Source organism: Carassius auratus, chromosome 36 (assembly GCF_003368295.1).
Source record: "Carassius auratus strain Wakin chromosome 36, ASM336829v1, whole genome shotgun sequence".
Classification (NCBI taxonomy): Eukaryota; Metazoa; Chordata; class Actinopteri; order Cypriniformes; family Cyprinidae; genus Carassius; species Carassius auratus.
Genome location: NC_039278.1, coordinates 7744393 through 7771935, shown reverse-complemented (window position 1 = coordinate 7771935; position 27543 = coordinate 7744393).

Here is a 27543-nt window from a genome sequence, read left to right as displayed (position 1 = left end):
TCTAATGATATTAGTCAATTTGTTCTTTTTTTTTTTTTTATAAAAAGCTTATATAATGTATTTTTCCCTCTGCATGATTTTTGGATTCCCTTTGTTAACCACGGTTTTTCAGCAAATTTCTGTTTCCCCATTTTCTTTACTAAGGGACAGTTTTTGTCATAAGATGTTATTAATATAGATATAACATAGGCTTAATCTACGTCTTCAACATAAACCTCCTTCCAGTCTTGTTCTTTTAAGATCTGCTGCTGCTGCTTTTGCCTGACCCGCTATCATTCCTACCCAGCCAAACACGGCCGTTGAGCAGCATTAAGCATCATCGCGACAGCTGCTCTCCTCGCAAAACCACACGTCGCGGCCAATAGACCGTGCAAGCTCTGAGCTCGCCTCGCTTGACACAACGATAGTGCCGCGTGAGACCGAGCTCTCCTCGAGCACTGGATTGCAGCAGCAGGAATCCAACCAGCCTGGGTCGCACCCCACTTCTCACCACAGCAAGCCTCTCTCACTTCCCGCCGCAGCTCAGCCTTTCAGTTTGAGGCCGCTTCCTCTAGTGGCGCAGACCGCGCGACGTTAACCAATACATTTTCAGGCGAAGACGCTAAAAGTAGGTTCTTCTTCATTGGATTTTTATGTTCAGTTAGGCTTACCCGTTCGATGCATGTGCTCCCATTCGGACGCCGGCGAGAGCCTCCTGAACAGACAACCTTTACCTTTCCACTCTACGGTCGGCGAGACTTAACCCGTTTGATGCGGGTGCTTCCTTCGGACGTCGGTAAGAGTCCCTCAGCCATGCAACTCACCTTTCCATTTGACGGTAGGCGAGGCTTAACCATTCGATGCTACGAGTCTCGACCTCTCGTCAAATCCTGAAAAAAAAAAAAAAAACTCTCTGCTACCCTCACATCTTTTAACCCCATCTGGCGAGGCTTACCCGTTCAATGTTATGAGTTGAATGCCCCATCGGATGCCGCGATAGTCCTCCCAGTTGGGTTTCCTTTCCACTCTCCCCGTCCGGCGAGGCTTACCCATCTGATGCGTGCGCTCCATTCAGGATTTCCCTTTGGATGTCGCCAGAGTCCTCCTTGTTGGCCAGCCCAAAGCTTTTTATCTGCCAAACCGAGAGGACCCAGACGTCCGTCATCCTGAGTCTCAATCTCCTGACGGAGGCTTCATGGGCCCTCTCGATCAGCATTAGGCCCTTCGCCCACTGAATAGCAGGGGCTATCAGCCAGTAGGGCCTGTACGCCATTATAAGCTTTCAGAAATACCCCTCTATCTATCGATCTGTGTTATCTATCTGAAGATAACATCATATGGAACTAACATAAATTAAAATAGTGCAATATGTATATGTATATATATATAATTTTATTTTTGTTTATTGGGTGTTTGGATGACTTGATCAATATGAACATATAATATCATCGAATGGCAAGATGATGCAGGTATAGAACAAGGTTCAGTAAATTCACAGATTGTGCAGTTTTGAGTGATCTATCACTTTAATGGTATTTAACACTTGTTGCTTACAGTTTTTGATAGATAGACCTTGAAATTTTAAATGACAAACCATGTACTGGGGTATATTGTGCCTATAGTGATGTTCTTGTCTAAAAATATTCTGTACCTGTGGTAGCACAAAGCTTGCTCTAAAAAAACACAGCAGCAGTTCCTGTCGCTGCGCTCTGTGGCTGTCCATCTGGGAGGCAGCCTGCATACACTTCTAAATGAGAAAGTTGGGTCTGATCGTCCAGCCATGACAAAAATAGATTACTCTGGGGAAAAAAAGAGAGGGGAGACACCAACAGAGTATGTGTGTGTGATTGGATCGATTGGCATAAGACAGACAGTACACTTGTAGAATCTGAAGTGCAGAAAGTCTGTCTTGTTTTAAAAGCTGCTGAAAAAAATGTGTACAACACACACATCAACATAAAGGCAATATGGAGTTGCCCCCCAAAAAAGTAGAAACTAAAGCTAAAACTAAAAAAGAAATAGTATTTAGGAAATATCAAGCTCCACATTAGGGAAAAAAATAAAAAATACTTTAATGTCTCAACTGTTTTTTTTTTTTGTTTTTTTTTTCTAGACAGCAATAATATAACATTGAAAGCAAATGGACAAAACAATTAATAGTTAGAAGTTCCAAAGGCTAAAATACCTGGTATTTAATGTCTCTTTAAGAATTTCAGAATCTCAGTAAAGTCTTAAACTTATGTACAATCACAAGTCCAAAAAAAAATGAAATAATAAAAATAAATATTACATCAAACATTTTTGTATATGTATATTTCCACTAAATTATGACTAACATCTGAGGTGACGCTGTATTGTAAACCTTGTTCTCTGAAGGAGCAAGGTCTGGTTCTGCAACGTCTGGCTGCCAAGGTTATGGAGGAGCTTGACAGGGTCTGCAGTATGGACTCTTTGGAGTGGTCTTAGTGGTCTTTTACAATCTTAAAGTGTGGACAGGACAAAGCAAAGCTAGGGCTGGGTTTGCCTCCTCTGGGGGCAGCGCTTGCAGTTTCATTACCTGATCCCTGAAGGGAGTAGTAGGAACCTTGGGCACATAGCCTGGCCGGGGCCTCAGTGATATCTGGGATTCAGCCAGCCCAAAAGCTAGTCACAATTATTTGACTGAAAACTCATGCAGGTTCCATAAACTCTTTATGGGGTTCAGTGTAACCAGGAATAGTGTCTTTATTGAAGGAATCTTTAGCTCCACTGACTGCAAAAGCTCAAATGGGACCCACTGTAGTGCTTCGATCAAAAGAGATAGGCCCCAAGAGGGTATAGAGGAAAATTGAGGAGGGTTCAACCTTCTCACCCCGCTATGGAACCTGATGACCATGTTGTGCTTCCCCACCATTCACCACTACATGGTGTTGTGGTTAGTGGAAGTAGCAGCGACATACACTTTAAGGGTGGAGGGAGGCAGCCTTTGCTCCAACCCTTGCTGCAAGAAGGAAAGCACAACTCTAACTCTGAACAGGTTCCACTTCAGAGTGTAAGGTTGCCACTACCTCTTGGGGTAGGTCACCTAGAACAATGTCATCTTTAGAAAGATGCGTCCACCCATGAGTGCTCTGTTAGGGAAAAAGGCTATTGTAGCTTATTAAAGATTACAGGGGAGATGGCCGCTTGCAACACAAACAGGGCGTAGTGCAGCCTGATGTGTGCAGCCCACTCGACACAGGAAACCACCATCGCTTTAGCACCATTACACCAACACAGAAGAGCTTCCTAGAGTGCACTGAACTCATTGTCTTGAAGACAAATGAAGTTTGGCAGAATGATGTTATCTCTCGGCTCTGAAGTGGAAAAGTTGAGCGTACGGTGCATCTACTGTCTATTTATACTCACGTTGCGATCAGCGGCAGGTGGATGCAATCATTGCATGCCAATGTGCATTGGCTTGTTAGGTTTACACTCAAAGTAGATTGGTTTTTCTCTGGCGAGATTCCAAATTAGTTGTTCACTGATGTGACGTCGAAAGTGACTGACTAAAAGGGAACTCTTATGAAGTCTCCTGAGCTATAAAAGAGCAACCTCAGAGAAATACGATTTGGAGTCAGAAACATTTCTCAGCAGGATTTCTTTGCAGAAACTTTTTACTTTCTTTTTCTTGGAAGAGTAAAAGTGCACAAACAGATCAGGGCAAGCAGCAAAAAAAAAATAAAAAAAAAAAATATTCCATTTACATTATATATTTCTGCATTAACTTTTAAATCCATTAGATATTTTGGCCCCACAACATTAAAATTAGAAGCAACAAACTGTAAAAGACCAAGCTGTCAGCCTATAGCCAAGGTTCAAAATCAGGTATAGGTGTAAGTGTCAGTATCTTAAAAAAAGTTAAATAAATAAGTAAACAAAAAAAATAAAAAAATAATAATAAATTCATGTTTTACTGCAAAGAGCATTAGCATTAGCATTGCTTTCGATAAATGTGTTAGGGTTACTATGGAAACAAAAGCTGCCCATTAAAGAGAGAGCCTTTGTGCCTAGAATTTTTTTTTAATAATAAATGAAAATAATAATAATAAAAATGTATCTCAATCCTGAGTGATTTTGAGATATTGAGCTTCAAAGATTTTGCTTTCCATATAACAAAAGTGATATGGGAAACAAGTCTTTTTCATACATGAAAATGGGAGAGAACCTAAATGTATTATAAGAAAGAAAATAAAATTCAGGTCATTTGAGTGGCAGTATTAAGCCCATTTCTCTCTCATTGACATACAGGCAAAGGCAGGAGAAAATACTTTCAGCTAAATACCACCATTCTCACACACACAATCTATGGGCCCTATCATACACCTGGCTCAATGCGACCCAAGTCGTAGCTCAAGTGTTTGTTAGTTTCGCATTTTCACATTAGCAAATGCATTTGCACCCATTTGTGCGCCCATTGCAGTGCTGGTCTAAAAAAGAGGTGTGTTCAGGCGCATTGCTAGTGCAATGCTATTCTAAGGAGCTGAAAATAGACTGCACCATAGACCAACTCAAACCTGTAGTCCAAAGTCAATGGTGCAATTTTTTTTTTTTGTTATTTAAATAGCGAGTTGGTAGAAATTTCAGGTCCACAGTGCGCGTTGACTTTGCTTATTACACACAGAAATATGCATCACACAAACATGTCGAATATTAAAAACAAAAGGATTACAGTGTAAAATAATATTATTGTGTAGACTACATAAATATAAAAATGTAATGATGGATAGTCATTGCGTGTATTAGAATTAGGCTACCTATTTGCAATTCAGCCTATTACTACTTATAATGTTGAATGAAATTGGCTAATTAATTGAACAATCGTCCCAATACACACACATACATATTATCGCGCTGAGCTATTTGAAAGCATGCACTGCTACTTCATCCCACACCTTCTTCACCTCGGGAAGCTTTGGTGGATTCCTGCTTGAAGCGTTCAGCTTTTCCGCCAACAAATTCCGCCATGTAAATAGCAATCCGCCATGCCCCGAGCACATCTCACTCTTAAAGGGAATGGGAGATGAATGTTACGCCAAATACTTATTAAGAGAAAAGGGACAGCCCATTCCAAAAATAAGCCCTGGCGCACGAACAGTTTTTCTGTCGTTAAAATAGCAAAAGTGGATTTGGACACACCCTGAGTGCACCTGCGGAGTGCGCTTTACACTTTGCATTTAGATTGTTAAAATAGGGCCCTCCGTGTGACAACTCTCTCTCTCTCTCTGTGTGTGTGTGTGTGTGTGTACTTTCAATCAAATGTCATGAAGTCTTTACCGGAAAGCTGAAGGTGATTGCTGATAGGCTGTCCCAATCAGTGGCACCTGCACAATCCAATCTCGTTTGAGAGGGAAACAACAAATTGAGGGTTTCCGAGATTTTTCTTTATTCCTTTTTTATTTGTTTACATTTTAGAAGAAGTAACAGGTACTTACGGTTATGGATAGAAATGTTGCGGAGTAAAGAGGACAATATTTGCCTCTAAAATGTACTTGAGTAAAGTCATGAGTACTCTCCAAAAATGATAATCGAGTAAAGTACAGATCCCTCAAAATTGTACTTAAGTACTGAACTCAAGTAAATGTACTCCGCTACTGTCCGCCTCTGACTGTTATACAAATTTTTACAAAATAAATCCAGTCATTCTGTGAATCTTTATGTGAAGGTGAATGATTTCTCCACACAAATTTCACAAACAGGTTCAAGCAAATTCGCTGAGTTGACCAATAAAAAAAATTCTATGTAAGATTTGTCTGTGTAAGCGGTGCTTCAAACATCTCTACTGTTGACATTAGACAATGGGCTTTTGTTGTCTGCGACCTTAATGTGACAGCATCTTATCTATGGAAAATTTCAAGTCAAATCACTCATAAACTAAGTAGCATATAGGGAAAGGGCTAATAATTCCTAATAACAGAATAAATATTTTTAGACCAAGGAGCTGCATATAGGTTTTTTATTGTGGAAGAAGTGGAGAGAGCGAAAGTGGCTGCCCGAGGCAGTGGTGCTGGAATAATGGAAGACTTGGTTGGATGGAGGGCTTGCAGCCATGCTCCTGGCTTGAGGAGGGGTGGCTGATGTTCACAAGTGAGTCGAGGAATCAGCGCCATCTGCCATGACTGGGGAGGAGCACGGAATGGGAGACTTGCTGCCGGCTGCCCTCGACAAGAGGAGCCATCACCATCCAGTAGGAGGTGGAGGAGCGTTGTGCAGTCCCCCAAAGATGTCCAGTAACATCGCATGGTATCGCGAGTGAGAGCCTTGAATCATAACCAAATTCTAAGTGGTGTTCCATTGGCTCAAGTGGAAGAGCATTGCATTAGCAGTGCAAGGTTGTGGGTTTGATTCCCAGGGAACATGTTAGGTAAAAAATGTTAGCCTGAATGCACTGTAAGTTGCTTTGGATAAAAGCATCTGATAAATGTAAATGAAAGTGAACTCACCATTAAATAACGTTCAGGAAAATATTATAAATTATATTTATATGACTTCATTGAACACCCCTAGTTTCCCAAAACAGTACATACAATGATTGAGGGTTAAAGGGGGGGGTGAAATGCTATTTCATGCATACTGAGTTTTTTACACTGTTAAAGAGTAGGATTCCCATGCTAAACATGGACAAAGTTTCAAAAATTAAGTTGTACATTTGAAGGAGTATTTTTGTTCCCAAAATACTCCTTCCGGTTTGTCACAAGTTTCGGAAAGTTTTTTTTCGAGTATGGCTATGTGTGACGTTAGATGGAGCGGAATTTCCTTATATGGGTCCTGACGCACTTCTGCCGGAAGAGCGTGCGCTCCCGTATAGCGAGGCTGAGCAGCACAGACATTTCACTGATCAGAGCGATTTATTGTTCAGAGCGAGAGCGTCGCGAAATGTCACAAAAGAAGTGTGTTTTTGGTTGCCAGGGCAAGACAACCCTGCACAGATTACCAAAAAAAAAAAAAACAGCATTAAGGGACCAGTGGATGGAGTTTATTTTTACAGAGCATCAATGGAGTTGTGCAAGTGTTTTTGTTTGTTCCCTGCATTTCGAAGATGCTTGTTCACAAGGCCCAGTTTGACGACGGATTTGCGTATCGTTTATTTCTTAAGGATGATGCAATCCCAAGGAAAAAGGGTCACAATCGTGTGTTGGAACCACAGGCGGTGAGTAAAACTGCTTCAAATATCTCTGCCTCCTTGTTAGTGCGTCCCCTTCCATGCCAGAGACCCGGGTTCGAGCCCCGCTCGGAGCGAGTCGTTGCTGCTGCTGCTTTCGTTCAGTTTCAGCCTCTGGATCTGATTCTGGATCATAAATAAACGGCTTAATCTGACTGTAAGCCATGGTTTGTTTTGGATAATGGTTTTTCCCTCACGGTAATGTCACAGCTTCCACATGCTCTCAACGCAAAAGCCTATTCGCGCTCGTGATTCTTTAGCTCCGCCCACACGTCACGCCTCCAGGCGCTCGTGTTTTTCCGGGAAAAATCGGCACAGACTATCTTTCTCTTATGAATATAATAAAACTAAAGACTTTTTGGATTTATGAAGGATGCAGTACTACTCCATAGGTACTCAAGATTAACAGGATATTGAGTGAAAACCAGCATTTCACCCCCCCTTTAAGCATTTGTTCAAAATCAAAATGTTTTAGGCATGCTTGGTTTCATGACCATAGTATTTACTCTTTTTTTCTTTTCAAAGTGAAACAAAACACTTGTAAAGTTTCACTTTCTTCCACTGTCTTTTATCAGACAAGTTATACTGCATATGCATATCTAACTAACTAGTTGATAAATCACACCTCTCAAAGTCTTTCAGAGTTTTTGCCTACTGCCATAGTGTGTTCATTACTCATCTTTAAATTGACTGCTTTGAGGCATCCAGTAATAAGGAAATATGATTGTTTCCTCTTTCCATTCCCTGAATATCATCTCTAATTACATTTATACTCCATGTCTGTGTTAGATGAATGCTCTCTGCCATTGCCTCTTCATTTCGGTTAGCATTCCAAGTTCTCGCACATGGGGATAGAGGTTCAGATGACTGCTTTTAGTTATACATACAAACAACCACATAGATTGGTATTCATTCCGCTTTTCCCGTGTTTGCTGGGGAAGAAAGCTTGGCTTCCAAATGGCTGCTTTTCGAGTACTCTATTGATCACAGCTGAAGATGACTACTGCATGACAATGTCACCGATTTACAGGTCCAGATTATCAAAACAACATGAGACCAGGAGAGAAAATTAGCCAATTCAGTTTTGTGTGTGTGTGGAAAATGCTGTTCTGCAATGTGGGTGAAATCATGTGAAGAACTGTGATTTGGGGCTTTGATAAATTCCATTGAGAAACAAATACGTAATGTGGAAGATTTTTATTAATAAGATTTTAATCAATCAAGAATAATCAATGTGAATCTAGCCATTTTTGTTGCTAGTTGTTTTTCCATTATAATCCTATAGGTAAAGGATAGAAAGGAATATGCCTACGTGCTGGAATGTTCAGAACTGATGAGAAACATATGGTCAGACATACAGAAAGGGCCTTTCTTTTTACCAAAACAAGTAGGGGCCTCTCCTCTCTAGGGAGGTATCAAAATTGCAAGCATAAGGAAAAGTTTGACTATTTGGAAACGCCCTGTATAGGGTATATAATGAGATGCTACATAGCATTCGGGAGATCTCCTTGCAAGGAACTCTCGGCTTTGTTTTGCTTAAAATAAAGTCTTTTCTTCTGAGAGAAAAATCCCTGACTGAGTTTGATTCTTCTGAGAACCGGCAAAAGACACCACAGTAAATGTTGCCACAAATCAAGAGTTTAAGGATTTTCAGTAACCTCTTTTAATGTTTCCATAGTGATTTCAGTTTGGATTATAACAGATATCAAAGAAAGGAAGTAAATTAAGATCTGGGGAAAGAAGATATTAGGCAGATTAACATTGTCAGTACCAGCCTCCTTTACACGGGGGAACTGCAGTTAATTGAATACCAGTCTGTCTTGGCTTTGTTTATAGTACTCGTGACATACACGCCTTCAATTTTTATCATCACATTATGTTTCATTATTGTGATTCCCCTATACATTACCACGTCACATTTTGTGTTGTACATTTTGAAAGCTGAACAGTGCTTGGCCACTGCAAGCATGTTTTACTGTTCTAAAAACATAAGGGGGGGTTGCAGTATTGCATTGTCTTGTAATTATTTAGATAGCTAGCTATAAAGACGTAAAGATAGGACAGCACAAGATAGGGTAGGATTCATCCATCCACAGGAAGCAATTGGCTCTTTGCAGAAGACAAACACATAATATACATAATAAAGGCCACATAATATATATATATATATATATATATATATATATATATATATATATATATATATATATATATATATATATATATATGAAAAACCGCAACAAATATGCATGGACAGGTTATTTTTTATTTTATTTTTTTTTTGTGGCTAACCTTTTTGCATATGCATTGTATGCCGTAACCCATTAAACCCATTGTTTTCTCGTATACTTCTCTAGTCTTGTCACTCTTGGGCAAATGGTCTGACAGGTCCTTCCTAAAAATGTGACCAAGCATCAATTATGTGACAGAATTCATCACAGCCTTCCCAAACAACACTGACACTGACACACACACAGTATAAAATGTAATTACATCAGACAGGTGTGTGTGTGTGTGTGTGTGTGTGTGTGTGTGTGTGTGTGTGTGTGTGTGTGTGTGATAACAGAATAAAAAAAATATATATATATATCCCAAACCCTACTTAGAAATCCTGGTTTACATATTCACTTTACACATGCACATAATTTCCACAGCGCCCTGCATATATTCAACAAATCCTCTCCATAACAGACACCAATGTATAATCTGTAACCTCCCATCTTCTTTTTTATTTTTTGATGTCTGTAAATTGCACCACCAGCAGCTGTATCAATGTTAAGCAAATGCTTCTTTCTTCAAAATGGCTGTTTGTGGCAGACAGCTCCATTTGGCTGATAGCTTCTCCCAGCATGTGTCCTGGACTGGTCCGCATTTATCATTCATCAACGTTCTCGCCACATAAACGGCACCAAAAGCCTTGTCAGTCCTCATTCCCTCATATATTTACCAACCCACACAATCAATATGAGTTAAAGCTCTAATTTCCTAAAAAATGTAAAAATGTGTTTTCTTTACCAAGAAAGTGGCAAGATGAAAACCACTTTTTTTCTGTTTCAAACTTTTACATAGCATTTTAAGATTATAATAACATTAGAAATTACAATCTAGATTTTCAAAGATTTATTATAACGACTAATGCAATAAATCCATTGAATCAATACAAAAGTTTTTTTTTTTTTATCATATTGAAACTAAACAAAAAAAGTTGATCCAAATATGACAACCTCATATTAATAATTAATAACTGTCAATATAAATCTTATAAATAGCTTACATTTATTCCCCAGAAAACCACAGGTTCCATAGGTTGTGTGGGGGGGTGGGGGGTGCAAGAAATCACATGCAATTGTCATGTGCATCTCGTCTGTAAAGCCGGTTCTGTGATTACTATTAAATCTCTATCACATGCTCTCAGATGGAGCATCATTTAATATACCGAGCAGTAGATCACTGACAAGCTATGGAATATCACCTTCATAATATTGCTCAGCTTGTCTGCGTACTGTTTACAATGTGTGGAATGGTGCGCTTTGATATACTGTGTGTGTGTATATATATATATATATATATATATATATATATATGTGTGTGTGTGTGTGTGTGTGTGTGTGTGTTTCTCCACTCTGTGTTAAATTGGTAAGTATATGTTTAAACACATGTATACACTTGTCTGTGTTGCTCTTTAAGTAACTTCCCTTGTAAAATATTTTTGTATACAATTATGTCCCTTGTTGATATCAGTCAATATAAGGGAAAAATGGTTCAACATAAAGAAAAAATAGACAAAAAGTAAAAAAAAAACAACACTTGAATGTGAGTGCTAATCATTAGAAAATCATAGAAAGCAACAAAGAAAGAAAAGAAAAATATCTCTTCTTAAACCGTGAATGTGAAGGGTACATAACCATTACCATTACTTAGTGAAATTATTATATTGTGCCAGGGTAAAAATATTTGTACTAATATATATATATGTATGAAGTAGAACCAGATTGAATTTATGTAATATTTTGACCACTTATTGCCCACAACACAGTTGATTGTTTAATTGATCGATCAATCGATTGATTGATTGTACATCACTTTATACCATATTAATAAGAATCACTGCATCTATTAATTTGAATGCATTGTTAAATAAATTAATAGGACATTAAAAAGAGTGTCATCCATTTACCCAGATTCCAACATGGGTTGTGTAACATGACCTACTGTATCAAAAACCTTGCAAGAGAATAATCACTGACACACTGTATGATCCTTGTCACTCCTCATTCCCTCGCATCTCCTCTCTGCCACCCCATGCGATCAATACAAGTTAAAGCTCCAATTTCCTAAGCCTGTTTTAGGTTTTCATCCCCTAACATGATCTGTTATCCATAATATAATGTTCCTTTGAGTGTGTATAACACCGAATGTACTGGACCCAAATCGATACATTGGTGTTGGTGGTGTATGGTACACATACGTAAGGACTCTTGGAGGAGTTATTGTCTGTGAAATGTATTAATTAAGCGATGTTACAGCGATCCCTCTACCCCTACCACTCACCCACAGATCGGTCCTTTCTGGCCCTCAGCAACTCACTAAGATTTAAAACGATCTGCTAATCTTGCTTGGACATCTTTTCACAACCATGACGAGACGTGTAAAAGACGTCAGTGGACGTCTATTCACAACCTCTTTAAAACCTCTTAAAAACTACTTGGTGCACTTAAATTAATTATTGCAGTATTAATCAAGGTGTAAGCATAGCTTTTGCATATTCCACAAGGATTTCATAGAGGGTCATGATGGAAGTGTAATGCACGTGTAAAAGACGTCACCTAGTGATGTCCTCTCACAACCGATTCACATCACAGGTAAATATTGAACTACACGTAGCTAAAAGTCAAAGTAACAATTATACATGCAACCCTATTGAACTATAGACATGTACAAACGATCATAATAATTTTTCCTACAATGGCAGTTAATGGATTGTGAGATCTGCTTGGTGACAAACATTCTTCCAAATATCCTTGTGATTATAAGACAATTTTGTAAGTCAATGACAAGATTAATAAAAGACATGATAAAAAGAAACCATCTTTTAACATTCTAGTGGAAAACATGAACATTAACGCATTCTCACAAATGTATTATTTGAATTCATGTCGGTACTATACAGTTTAAAAATCATTTACGCTAATTTGATTTTATAAATGGCACTGATTTTGAACATTTTATGATGAGGGTCTTCTATGTTTCATGATTTTCTTGTCACATGACAACAATGGCTTCTGCAAGGTGGTTATGCCACATAATATTTAATATTATTTTTATGATTTAAAGATTTTAAAAATAAATACAATTAAAAAATATTGATTTATATTATTATATATTAAAACATTAGACTTCAAGATTGAGTATTTCAGCACTTTTTATAGAGTGATGACCGTCATTAAATCATATTTCTGATTAAAATGGTAGGCTTGTAAACTTCTTTCAGAAATTCAAAATAGATTCAAAGATTATATTGAAAAACTTTTTTTTTAATAGATTTTCATATCTATTTAATTTCATATTTGTCATTGTCCCAGTAAAGCAAATGTGAAAACTATATTATCAGAACATAGAAAGGTATACAGTTAGAAACATGGGGGTGAGTAAATGACAGAATGTTCATTTTTGGTTAAACTATCCCTTTATATAATAATTCAGTATTTTATAACTGTTATTTTAGTTTGGTTAACAGATGCTAAACTGTTCAAAAACAATAAAATGTGCTAAATCAGATCATCCTTTTTTGCTAATGTTCACAAATTCTTGTTTTTGATGTGCACTTGTTTAAGACGTTTTATGGACGTTCAGGTCTGACTGGACCGATCTTGAACTTTTGTCAAGATGTGTTAAACCTCAAGACATAATTGATTGCCTTTCATGATGTTACACAGTGGGTGTGAGATTATTTTATATGCAGGCTAATATATACATACCTACACTTAAACTATGCAGCAACGCATTTAAACATCCAGAAGACAACGACATCCAGAAATCGATGAATTTAGGCGTCCAGGGATGTGCAGAAAAGACATGCAGTTCACGTTAACACCTTGGCAAATTCCGCTTCCCTGGTCAATAATGTAAACATTTTTGCTTATGCCGTTTTTATTTATTTAATTGTATTGTATTTTTATTTATTTATTTATTTTAGTATTTTTTATGCCATTATTGGTTATCAAGTTTGTTTTATTAGATTCCACCAAGGCTGCATTTATTTGATCAGAAATACAGTGAAGAATGAAGCTTTGTGAAATATTACATTCAAAATGTTTAATTTCTGTATATAAAATAAAATGTAGTTTATTCATGTGATGATAGAGTTTCATTTTCAGGCAGCCATTGCTCCATTTTTTTTGCATTTTCCTTCAGAAATGACCCTAAAGGGGTGTGCTTACAAGACAAGAGTGATTCGGGTGTCTGATTCCAAGGTTTTTATTTATTTATTATTATTAATTTTTACAAGTGACATCGCCAACAGCTGGCCTGGCATGCAAAATACAGCAATTTAAGTATTTTTTGAGGATTTGAGTGAACAGGAACATTTCGACAATGTTGTTGTCTGGACACAAAAAAAAATGGCAAAGGTCACCGGTGTCATGGTAATGTAACCTGGTAATTTGGTGATCAAAAAACATTTCTTATTATCAAATTTGATTTTTTTTTAATAAAGTAGAAAGAACATAAAAAAAATTGTTTTGAACAATCTCATTTGTATAAAATAGTTTATAAGTATAACAATAAATTAATCACTTAATAAAAAATCAATCACTTAATAAAAAAAAAAAGCATAAAAACTTAAGTAGAGGTGAGGTGAGGTGAAATCTTTCCAACTGATTTTCTTTTCTTTTGTAATAGCATTATTTATTTTTTAAATGCCAATGGAGTAATTAAAAACACAATTTATTCCTGATGATCTGGGGAGCAGAGGATAATATATATATATATATATTATAGTGGTGGGCCGTTATCGGCGTTAACCCGAGACTCTTATCGGGTGATAAAAAAAAAAAATATCACCGTTAATCTATTCTCAAAGTTGGGTTGGGAGCTGGGTCTATACTAAGCAAGCTATGATGACTTTCACCTTGATATTTTATATAACTGACTCGCTGAGGCCAGCCTAAAAAGATGCTCAGGACAGTTGACAGGCCACTGCTGCACATCTTCATGAAAGCTTATATTTTTCCCGTGTTTTTAAGCCTTACCGCTTGTCGATTTAAACATTAAAGCATCCAAAAACAAGACACGGAAATGCTGAACAGTGTAGCTGGTTATTCACGCGCTGTGTTCGGTGCAGAGAGAGAGAGAGAGAGAGAGAGAGAGAGAGAGAGCCACGTATCACAGACAGCGTCACTGAACCGAGCTCTCTTCTCCTCGAATTCCCTCCTGCACCTGAACGAACAAATACAAATCGCAGTTTGAACCAACAAAAACATGTGAAAGAGCCCAATTCAGTACTCTCGGTGTTCTGGTGTTCAGGGCTCATGCAGAGAAAGGCGTCTCAAAACACTTGAACACCGAATTTGCTTATTTTTGCTCTTGTGCTGACAAATACATACAAAATATTCAAAATATCCACCATGGAAATTATGCTCGAAAAAACTGTCAGTTATTTCTTAAAGGGGGGGGGGGGGTGAAATGCTCATTTTCACTCAATATCCTTTTAATCTTGAGTACCTATAGAGTAGTACTGCATCCTTCATAACTCCAAAAAGTCTTTAGTTTTATTATATACATAAGAGAAAGATAGTCTGTACCGTAAACAGTTGAGGAAAAAATTGGGATGTGATTATATTGGATGCATTCATCGTTTCTTAAAATGACCGCCCCTAATTTAACTACTGGCTGCTGTAATGTTAATCCAAGAAAAATTAAAATGAAAATCCATCACTGCTCTTGACTGAAGGTTACTTTGAGGTTTAGCAGTCAAACCAAAAATTATTCAGACACCAGATATAATTTTTGTTATATAGCATAACTGTAATAATGTGAGAAATGTTGAAGGTGTCTGAATAAATGTAGGTTTGATTTTATATTTCATTTTTACACTGAAGACTATCCAGTGCTATTTTACATTTAATTATTTGGTTTCTGTACCTTGACACCTACCAACTTGAAGAAAACTTAAACATTGTATAAATAGCACAAATGAAAAAAAAAAAAATAAACGAACATAAAAATTAAACAATTTCAAACAGGGGCCACTTTTTCAAGCACTTTGTGATGCATTTTGGAAACAGGAGATGAGCCCCTTTTGTAATGCACCACATAGCTTGATAAACCCCTTTTGTGAAACCCCTTTTCAAAGACTTACTGTTTGTCAATTTTATTTGGGTAACACACATATTCTGAAAGCCTTCGACATAATTCGAATGAGCCATTTTAATCTAGATTAATTTCAAGATCAAAGTGAGATTAATCTAGATTAAAAAAATAATCTATGCCCACCTCTAATATCTAATATATATAAATAATTACTTTGTCTAAATGGATTTATATGGAAAGGGCCAAAGTGTGTCATATTAGGAATATTTAAAAATAGTTCAATTAAAAAAAAAAAGAGAGAGAGAGAGAAAAAAAAGCTTAAAATCCTGCATTAATCTTTATATAGAGGGTGCCAGTGTTGCTGTTGTATGTTCCTCAACAAATGGGTAGTTTCAACCCTGAGAGCAAATAATGGTAGAACATTAGCATTCGAGATGCATTTCATCCAGTTAGCTTCTGGATGGAAATGTTTTTATACTGAGCTGTGCATCATGATATTATTCATGGCTGTCAAACTTTTTCCAGAGGCAACCCATCCCAAAATATGTTTATTCTCTTTCCTCCTGCACACAGCAGAAAGGACATCACTCTCAGAGAAAATGTTTCTGAAATCCATTACAGTGGCAGGGTTTTTTTTTTTTTCACTCACTGATTTGACGTCTTGCAAGAAACAAACTTTGCATGTTACCTGACTGACTGTACCTCCTGAGTTTAAGGGGAGCTAACAGTGAAGTGGGGGGGGGGGGGGTTAGTGAACAATTAACCACCGGGGAAGAAATTACCACGAAGATGGTAATGAAAATACATGACTTGTGATAATTGCTGTGAAAGAAAGTGACAGCTGTACTCTCCTTTCCAATCTGAGGATGTGACATGGTCGAAACATACTTCTTTCCTAATGCACTGCTGCTTTGGCAGCCATCATCATCCGACCCCATGTTAAACAGATTACAGCCCCTCGCTATGTGCTTTTGATGCAACACTGAATAAATGTGTTGATATTATGAGACCGATAAATGATAATGACTTGCAGATATAAATGGCATATGCATAAGGAACCAGGCTGCTTGATGTCAAGGCGGAGAACAACATTGCTCTTCCTCATCTGGGATAATCTTACCTATCTTGGAGACAGAGTGAATTTGTCATGTTCTTGCTATCAGCACATGCAGCAGTGGATTGATGCTAACATTAGCAACGCTAGTTGATGTTGTGCCTCTTTCAATTTGTTGCTGCGAAAATGAAGGACACCAGAGAAGAAACAAGAAAAGTGGACTTACCTCAGTAATAATAATAAACTTTCAAACTAATTCTGAAAACTTTATAAACTATAAAAAATATTTTACTCCATACTATAGGAAGGAACTGCCCCTTCTAACCAGCCAAATCCTGAACACTTACTGTAGTCTAATCCTTAGAAATGGGTGTGACCTGAGACCTGTATATATTTATTGCAAATCAGATTTCTCAGACGATCATGAAGGGTAAATGAGCCCTCACCTTTAATGACAGAAAGAAGACACATCTGGCAAATTTCCTTCATTAAAGCAGCCAAAAAATTACAGACCTGAAGGAGGTTTTCAAATTGAACTCCTCAAATGCTGCCAAAATAAAGCTTACTGTGGATTTTGTTCACAGCTCCTCCAGCAAGTGACAAAGTATGAAGACATACTGAGCTCTCACTTCAAAATTTGTAGATAATGAGGTTGAAGTTTGGATCTGAATGTGATATTGGGCCCACGTATAGCATCTTATCACTGTAGATCATCATTGGGAGTAATGCATTACATGAAAAATCTATTATATGAGTATAGCCAACTGTTTAGCAAAGTTCCTATCTATTCTTGCAAAACACCTTTTTGACCATTTTCTTCCTTTTTCATGACATAGTATTGTAAAAAACAGACAAACCAGACCACTTACTTAGATTTAGCATCTCTCTCCATCTCCCTCTCCCTCTCCCTCTCTCTCTCTCTCACACACACACACACATTTACTACATTTACACATCACTCTAAATGGGGATATTACATAGACTTCTACTGTTATTATATACAGCTTTTAGAAGCTGATCCTAACCCATACCATGACCTTATCCATCAGAGTATTATACTCGATGGTGTATAATTCAGATGTAATAAATAAATAAATAAACATATTTCATAACGCTGTACCCTAGGTGAGTTTTATCACTGCATAACTGGTACAGAAATCTGACAAAATATAGGGCAAATTAGCAAAACCCCAAAGTTTTTTTTTTTTTTTTTAATCTCAGTCCACATATATAACCAAACATTCTCAAAGTATATTATTTATTCTGCACATTATTATTTTATTATTATTATTATTATTATTATTATTTTATGTTGTGTTGGTGAACAAAGATATTATAATGTGTCATTCACAAGACTATTTTAAACAAATATTTTGTTGTGTACATAAGCAACCTGTTTCGATCTTTTATTGGTACAGTTAATATTAATTTACTTCTCAACAAGATACTTGCTAATATCTTTTGGGTGAATGAATTAATCGAATGAATGAATGAATGAATGAATAAATGATCCATCTGTCACTGTTTAATAGAATTTTTGAATTTTTATCATTCAATTTAGTCATGTGTACCAATGAAGATTTCTTGCATTTAACTACTGCCAGGTTAATGAATGTATGTCTGTAGACTGGGACAAGTGTCATATTATCAGTCATATCAGTGTCCTAACTGCTGAGTTTTGTCTCAGTGTATATCAGACCCCTGTCGAGATAAAGCCAGTCAGGACAGATTTAGGTCAGGGTGTCTGATGGGTGATATTTCGGGGGTCACCTAAGCTTCACCCCATGATGCCAAGCAGCTGGGTAAAGAGGAGGACTACAGCTGCACCGTGCTCATCATGTATGACAGCCCTCCATCAATCTGCTGTCCCCTTCAGCTGTTTCCTCCATCCTCCAGTTCTCTCAATCATTAGCGTTCTCATCTCTTTTGATGTCTGCAAGTCGTTGATGGTAAGTGAGAGAGAGAGAGAGAGAAAGCTGAGAGAAAGGGATGAGTGCAAATGATTGATGCCTTTGAATGATGCAAGAGAGAGAAAGGCAGAATTTACATACATTAGCTCAAACAATAATTTAGGGGCAACAATTCCAAACAGTGTGGACAAGTTTGGGGAAAAAGTTCAGATTTATTGTATTTTTTACATTCCAACTTTTCGTGCAGTAGGAAAACCTGTTTTCTTTTTTTCTTTTTTTAACCACTGGAAATCCAGTTTAACCAGGCATTAAATGCGCAAAAAATTTGCTGCAATTTAATTAAAGCCATTGTATTTTTTCCCCTTTTGTTTTAAAGTGCCCCTATTATGCCAGCTCCAATATTGCCTTTCATGTTGTGTGCAATGCAGCTGTATGTGAATGTAAATTATCAGCAAAGTTGTAAAGCCATAAGTGCATGATTTGCGACAAAAGTTATTGTCTCCCACTTATATAATAACGAATCGACTCTCTACAGCCTAAACGAGTCATTAGTAATTAGAATCCCACTTCCGTGATGGCTACAAGTCATTTAGTGTCTGGTTAATGGGTAACACATTTGCATAATTCCCGTCTATGTTCTACATTGGCTGGCAGCAAACACCTTGACCCCACCCACAAACACATAATTTTACTGATGACTGTTTCTCTAATGGGGAGTTTAAAGAAATACAGTAAATAAATGTTGGGGACTTTAACGCAGGATTAACTAAATGCTTACAGTTGAAAGATGGCTCGGTACCCTGTTTATTTGGACTAGCTGGCTTCAATGAATCACAAGTATGATAAAAACTGATGTGTAGATTTTCTATTGAAAGTTCAAAATATGGAACTTTGGCAATGAGCATATCGTTTCTGACGCGCTGTACACAGTAGACCAATCACAACAGACTGTGCCATCTGACCAATCAGAGCAGAGACTCACAAAAAGGAGGGTTTTTGAGAGACTAATGGGGGGCACTTTAAATGAAGCTAATTATTAATTATGCCTTATTAACAAAACTGAACACTATTTGGCTGCTGCAATGAAAAATCTGGTCATTTGAATCCCGTGTTAATGTAGATTTCAAGGTTGTGCACCATTTAGAATTTAATTACAAATTATATACATTACATTTATATTCCGTTACTGAGTTTTAATTGAGGTAGAAAATGGGATACAGAATTTTTCAAAATTTAAACTGTGAGTAGAATTAATTGAAATTCAAATAATACAGTTTATTCAAGATAAACTGATAGCTTTACAATGCCTTGTTTGAAAGAAAACAAGTTTGAAGGTACATCTTTTTAATTAGTTTATTGATTTCATCATTTTTTATAAACGTTTGCGGTCCAGGATGGAAGAACACTTAATTTCCTAGAATGCAGCAGCTGTGCATATCATTGAATTCATTTTGAGTAAATTCATATTCCTTTCAGTCTAATTCAATTTCCTGTTGGAGTGAACAATCTGATTCAACATTTATGCTTTCTTGTTTATTTGTTTGTGATGTAATTTGCCACTATAATCGATTTAATAAAACAAGTATAGTTTTCACAGATGCTTGAAAAAAAAAAGACTCCATCACAAAGCAGAGGGAAGACTTGAGGTTACAAGCCTCGATTGACTCCCCATTGGTGTGACTGACAGATCCACCTGTTTTGCCTGATGCTAACATGGGGGCAAATCAGTGTGTCCCATTCATTACTGCCTAATATATCCAAAAACTCATTATCATGGTCATGGTCCTTCTGTCACCATGCATAGCAAAAGGCCCGTTTTCTCTACTTCCCTAATTACTTTATCATACTAAAAGAGAGAGTTGGGTCTATCTTCTGATCAAAGGGGGCAATGTTTGGCTAGTTAGCATAAGCCATTTAGCCTCTGCTGGTATATGCTATAACTACACCATTATATAAAATAAAAAAATAAATAAATATATATATATATATATATATATATATATATATATATATATATATATATATATATATATATATATATATATATATATATATATAGTAATGTACAAGTCTTATGCCACTAGTGTTTTCACCAAGATTTTAAGTCAGTTATTTCTATATTTTGCTGAAGTGTGCCAGTAGCAAATATCATTTTACATTTCCAAACAATATTTTTGCCCTTAAATGGACAAGGAGTTTGACATTAGCCAGTGCTCCGCACAGAGATCTGATCTGATCATCATCAGTCTGTCTCGAATAAAATGAAGAACGGAGACGGACTCAATCCGGAACTGTGGCAATGTCTCCAAAACGCTTCAAGAAACCTGCAAAGCTTTAGGCACTTGGGTAAAAATGCTGTAAAGTGAGGATGCCATCAAAAATAATGGCGTAAATAGATTTTATTAATTAACTTCTATTAACTTAACTAAATTAAATCAACATAATGTGTGGCCACACTATGCGTAAAGCTTTTGTCCTAGGTGCACTTGTGCATTGTTTTTAAGGTAGCTTTGCAGGTAGGTTTCTTGAAGTGTCTTGGAGACATTGACACAGTTCTTCTGGATTTAGTCTGTCTCAGTTGGCTGTTGTCAGACTCCTTGTGCAAACTGATATTGACTTCTGACACACTACAGCAAAAGATAGAAATAACTGAATTAAAACCATTTTTTGTTGATGAAAATACTATTATAAAAAAATACTAGACTTTTTTCACAGTACTGTATATAAAGTGAGTGACGTGACATTCAGCCAAGTATGGTGACCCATACTCAGAATCCGTGCTCTGCATTTAACACACACACACACACACACACTGTGAACATACACCCAGAGCAGTGAGCAGCCATTTATGCTGTGGCGCCCGGGGAGCAGTTGTGGGTTCAGTGCCTTGCTCAAGGGCACCTAAGTCGCACCTAAGTAGTGGTATTGAGGGTGGGGAGAGAACTGTATATGCACTCCCCCCACCTACAATTCCTGCCAGCCCGAGACTCTAACTCACAACCTTTCAATTTCAAGTCTGACTCTCTAACCATTAGGCCACAACTTCCCACTCCCTCACTGGCCACTTTATTAGGTAGGTACACCTTGTTAGTACCAGGTTGGACCATCTTCTGCCTTCAGAAGTGCCTTAATTCTTCATGGCATAGATTCAACAAGGTGTTGGAAACATTCCTCAGAGATTTAGGTCCATATTGACATCATAGTATCATGCAGTTGCTGCAGATTTGTCGGCTGCACATCCATAATGAAAATCTCCCATTCCACCACATCCCAAAGCTGCTCTATTGTATTAGTGGAGGCCATTTGAGTAAAGTGAACTCATTGTCATGTTCAAGAAACCAGTCTGAGATTATTTGAGCTTTGAGACATGGTGCATTACTCATGGTCAGCAACAATGCTCAGGTAGGCTTTGGTGTTTAAAGAATGCTCAATTTGTACCAAGGGGCCCAAAGTATGCAAAGAAAGTATTCCCTACACCATTACACCACCAGCATGAACCGTTGAGACAAGGTAGAAGATCCATGCTCTGGTCTTCTGCTGCTGTAGTCCACCTGCTTCAAGGTTCAACGTGTTGTGCATTCAGAGATGGTATTCTGCATACCCGTCAAGTGTTTTTCTTTTTAGCTGTGCTTATCCCTCACTTGATAGGGAGGCATCAATCATGAACATTAAACTGGGTTTCACTCAATAACCAGGCCTCTGTTGCATCTTTGTCGTTTTTTATTTTGTCTTCACTTTTTGCAGCCCATATATTTACAGGTGAAAAACCTTAAACCAGAAAACACCAACGATTTACTAAGTTGCACATTTTTTGTAAAACCAGACACACAGGCCTCAAAATGACTAATTATCAGCTTGGCTCTAAACATGCGTTTGTAAATAGAGAGATTTCTAAAATAATTATTTGAGTTTGAATTCATCAGATCTTAAATTACAATTTAAACTACAGGAGATAACATGAATTCCATAAGTAACCAAACACAATGAATCGTTCACCAATTGAATAGTTAAGCAGTGAGTTTAAACCATATAAATACTTACAATACATATTCACTCCCATTAAACTACAATTTTACGATTTAAATATTTGTAATTTCCATTTTAGACAAATGTTATATGAAAGTAGGACCATGCACACTCTTAAACCATGTCTTTACAAACAACCAATTCCGTTTCCCACACATCAGAACACATATCAAAATTAAATCACTAAATGAGTCAAACTGCACTAATATTGACCAACCACTATTTACACAATACATTCCGTAAACTACCACGTGAATATTTACAACACACAGATACTACAGCGCACAAACACAAGTGTCTTCTCCTGCCTGCACCTCAACGCCTCATCAGCGTGCAACAATCTACAAGTGACACAACAAAATCTGATTAACCTGGCAATCTCACCGACTGTCTGTTCAGTCTTTTGAATTGGTACCAGATTCCGCACAGCTTCAGGAAATTTTGATGAAATTGCCGCTTTCCTTTCTCGCGCTGTACTGGCGTTGTTGCCGGTTCTAGCTGACAGATTGATAAGAAATGCGTGCGTCTTTTTCTACTCTAGTGCACACAGGTGAGTGATAATTAGTTCCGCCTGATCCCTGACGAGAAGGGGCGTTCGCAGAGACAATACCTTGGTTGTAACGAGTGGTTATTTGAGTTACTGTTGCATTTCTATCATCTCTAACCATTCTGCCCATTCTCCTCTGACAACAACAAGGTATTTTCGTCCACACAACTGGCACTCACTGGATATTTTCTCTTTTTCAGACCATTCTCTGTAAACCCTAGAGATGGTTGTTTGTTAAAATCCCAGTAGATCAACAGTCTGGCACCAACAACCATTCCACGTTCAAAGTCACTTAAATCCCCTTTCTTCCCCATTCTGATGCTTGTTTAGAACTTTGGCAAGTCATCTTCACCACATATAGAGGCCTAAATGAGTTGCTGCCATGTGTAAGAATCCAACCACCAGCCCAAAAAGCAGAATCTGGCAGCCTGGTCGAAGGTTTAATGCATATTTGGTCTTTTACATGCAGTTCTGAATTTATCAGGATTTAGTTTAAATTTTAGTCTAGCTCCATGTTTAATCTGACTCTAATTCCATGTGATCATTAAATGTGGGCAATAATTCTAATCAAAAGCTGATCACAGATATCGTTGTTTGTTACTTTCAATATTTGTGTATTCTAGAAATCCTATACTTTCAATTTTTCATTCATTATGGACCAGGTATTACACAGGAATTGCATTTGGCCAACTGTGAACCCACGAACACCAACAGTTTTATAACCACGAGAGCTACACCGTGTACAACCAGTGACAGTCAGAAATCAGAAGCCCCAAATGGTGTTCCCCATGGTTCATCCATTGGTGCTTCCATATGATCTGTCCTGAACACAGATTTGTGGAAATACACTATTTTCACCAAGATTTTATTTAAGTCAGTTATTTCTATATTTTGCTGTAGTGTGCCAGTAGCAAATATCATTTTACATTTCCAAACAATATTTTTGCCCTTAAATGGACAAGGAGTTTGACATTAGCCAGTGCTCCACACAGAGATCTGATCTGATCATCATCAGTCTGTCTCGAATAAAATGAAGAAACAGAACAAATGGAGACAGACTCAATCCGGAACTGTGGCAATGTCTCCAAAACGCTTCAAGAAACCTGCAAAGCTTTAGGCACTTGTGTAAAAATGCTGTAAAGTGAGGATGCCATCAAAAATAATGGCGTAAATAGATTTTATTAATTAACTTCTATTAACTTAACTAAATTAAATCAACATAATGTGTGGCCACACTATGCGTAAAGCTTTTGTCCTAGGTGCACTTGTGCATTGTTTTTAAGGTAGCTTTGCAGGTAGGTTTCTTGAAGTGTCTTGGAGACATTGACACAGTTCTTCTGGATTTAGTCTGTCTCAGTTGGCTGTTGTCAGACTCCTTGTGCAAACTGATATTGACTTCTGACACACTACAGCAAAAGATAGAAATAACTGAATTAAAACCATTTTTTGTTGATGAAAATACTATTATAAAAAATACTAGACTTTTTCACAGTACTGTATATAAAGTGAGTGACGTGACATTCAGCCAAGTATGGTGACCCATACTCAGAATCTGTGCTCTGCATTTAACACACACACACACTGTGAACATACACCCAGAGCAGTGAGCAGCCATTTATGCTGTGGCGCCCTGGGAGCAGTTGTGGGTTCAGTGCCTTGCTCAAGGGCACCTAAGTTGCACCTAAGTAGTGGTATTGAGGGTGGGGAGAGAACTGTATATGCACTCCCCCCACCTACAATTCCTGCCAGCCCGAGACTCTAACTCACAACCTTTCAATTGCAAGTCTGACTCTCTAACCATTAGGCCACAACTTCCCACTCCCTCACTGGCCACTTTATTAGGTAGGTACACCTTGTTAGTACCAGGTTGGACCACCTTCTGCCTTCAGAAGTGCCTTAATTCTTCATGGCATAGATTCAACAAGGTGTTGGAAACATTCCTCAGAGATTTAGGTCCATATTGACATCATAGTATCATGCAGTTGCTGCAGATTTGTCGGCTGCACATCCATAATGCAAATCTCCCATTCCACCACATCCCAAAGCTGCTCTATTGTATTAGTGGAGGCCATTTGAGTAAAGTGAACTCATTGTCATGTTCAAGAAACCAGTCTGAGATTATTTGAGCTTTGTGACATGGTGCATTACTCATGGTCAGCAACAATGCTCAGGTAGGCTTTGGTGTTTAAAGAATGCTCAATTTGTACCAAGGGGCCCAAAGTATGCAAAGAAAGTATTCCCTACACCATTACACCACCAGCATGAACCGTTGAGACAAGGTAGGATAGATCCATGCTGTGGTCTTCTGCTGCTATAGCCCACCTGCTTCAAGGTTCAACGTGTTGTGCATTCAGAGATGGTATTCTGCATACCTGTCAAGTGTTTTTCTTTTTAGCTGTGCTTATCCCTCACTTGATAGGGAGGCATCAATCATGAACATTAAACTGGGTTTCACTCAATAACCAGGCCTCTGTTGCATCTTTGTCGTTTTTTATTTTGTCTTCACTTTTTGCAGCCCAGATATTTACAGGTGAAAAACCTTAAACCAGAAAACACCAACGATTTACTAAGTTGCACATTTTTTGTAAAACCAGACACACAGGCCTCAAAATGACTAATTATCAGCTTGGCTCTAAACATGCGTTTGTAAATAGAGAGATTTCTAAAATAATTATTTGAGTTTGAATTCATCAGATCTTAAATTACAATTTAAACTACAGGAGATAACGTGAATTCCATAAGTAACCAAACACAATGAATCGTTCACCAATTGAATAGTTAAGCAGTGAGTTTAACCCATATAAATACTTACAATACATATTCACTCCCATTAAACTACAATTTTACGATTTAAATATTTGTAATTTCCATTTTAGACAAATGTTATATGAAAGTAGGACCATGCACACTCTTAAACCATGTCTTTACAAACAACCAATTCAGTTTCCCACACATCAGAACACATATCAAAATTAAATCACTAAATGAGTCAAACTGCACTAATATTGACCAACCACTATTTACACAATACATTCCGTAAACTACCACGTGAATATTTACAACACACAGATACTACAGCGCACAAACACAAGTGTCTTCTCCTGCCTGCACCTCAACGCCTCATCAGCGTGCAACAATCTACAAGTGACACAACAAAATCTGATTAACCTGGCAATCTCACCGACTGTCTGTTCAGTCTTTTGAATTGGTACCAGATTCGGCACAGCTTCAGGAAATTTTGATGAAATTGCCGCTTTCCTTTCTCGCGCTGTACTGGCGTTGTTGCCGGTTCTAGCTGACAGATTGATAAGAAATGCGTGCGTCTTTTTCTACTCTAGTGCACACAGGTGAGTGATAATTAGTTCCGCCTGATCCCTGACGAGAAGGGGCGTTCGCAGAGACAATACCTTGGTTGTAACGAGTGGTTATTTGAGTTACTGTTGCATTTCTATCATCTCTAACCATTCTGCCCATTCTCCTCTGACAACAACAAGGTATTTTCGTCCACACAACTGGCACTCACTGGATATTTTCTCTTTTTCAGACCATTCTCTGTAAACCCTAGAGATGGTTGTTTGTTAAAATCCCAGTAGATCAACAGTCTGGCACCAACAACCATTCCACGTTCAAAGTCACTTAAATCCCCTTTCTTCCCCATTCTGATGCTTGTTTAGAACTTTGGCAAGTCATCTTCACCACATATAGAGGCCTAAATGAGTTGCTGCCATGTGTAAGAATCCAACCACCAGCCCAAAAAGCAGAATCTGGCAGCCTGGTCGAAGGTTTAATGCATATTTGGTCTTTTACATGCAGTTCTGAATATATCAGGATTTAGTTTAAATTTTAGTCTAGCTCCATGTTTAATCTGACTCTAATTCCATGTGATCATTAAATGTGGGCAATAATTCTAATCAAAAGCTGATCACAGATATCGTTGTTTGTTACTTTCAATATTTGTGTATTCTAGAAATCCTATACTTTCAATTTTTCATTCATTATGGACCAGGTATTACACAGGAATTGCATTTGGCCAACTGTGAACCCACGAACACCAACAGTTTTATAACCACGAGAGCTACACCGTGTACAACCAGTGACAGTCAGAAATCAGAAGCCCCAAATGGTGTTCCCCATGGTTCATCCATTGGTGCTTCCATATGATCTGTCCTGAACACAGATTTGTGGAAATACACTATTTTCACCAAGATTTTATTTAAGTCAGTTATTTCTATATTTTGCTGTAGTGTGCCAGTAGCAAATATCATTTTACATTTCCAAACAATATTTTTGCCCTTAAATGGACAAGGAGTTTGACATTAGCCAGTGCTCCACACAGAGATCTGATCTGATCATCATCAGTCTGTCTCGAATAAAATGAAGAAACAGAACAAATGGAGACAGACTCAATCCGGAACTGTGGCAATGTCTCCAAAACGCTTCAAGAAACCTGCAAAGCTTTAGGCACTTGTGTAAAAATGCTGTAAAGTGAGGATGCCATCAAAAATAATGGCGTAAATAGATTTTATTAATTAACTTC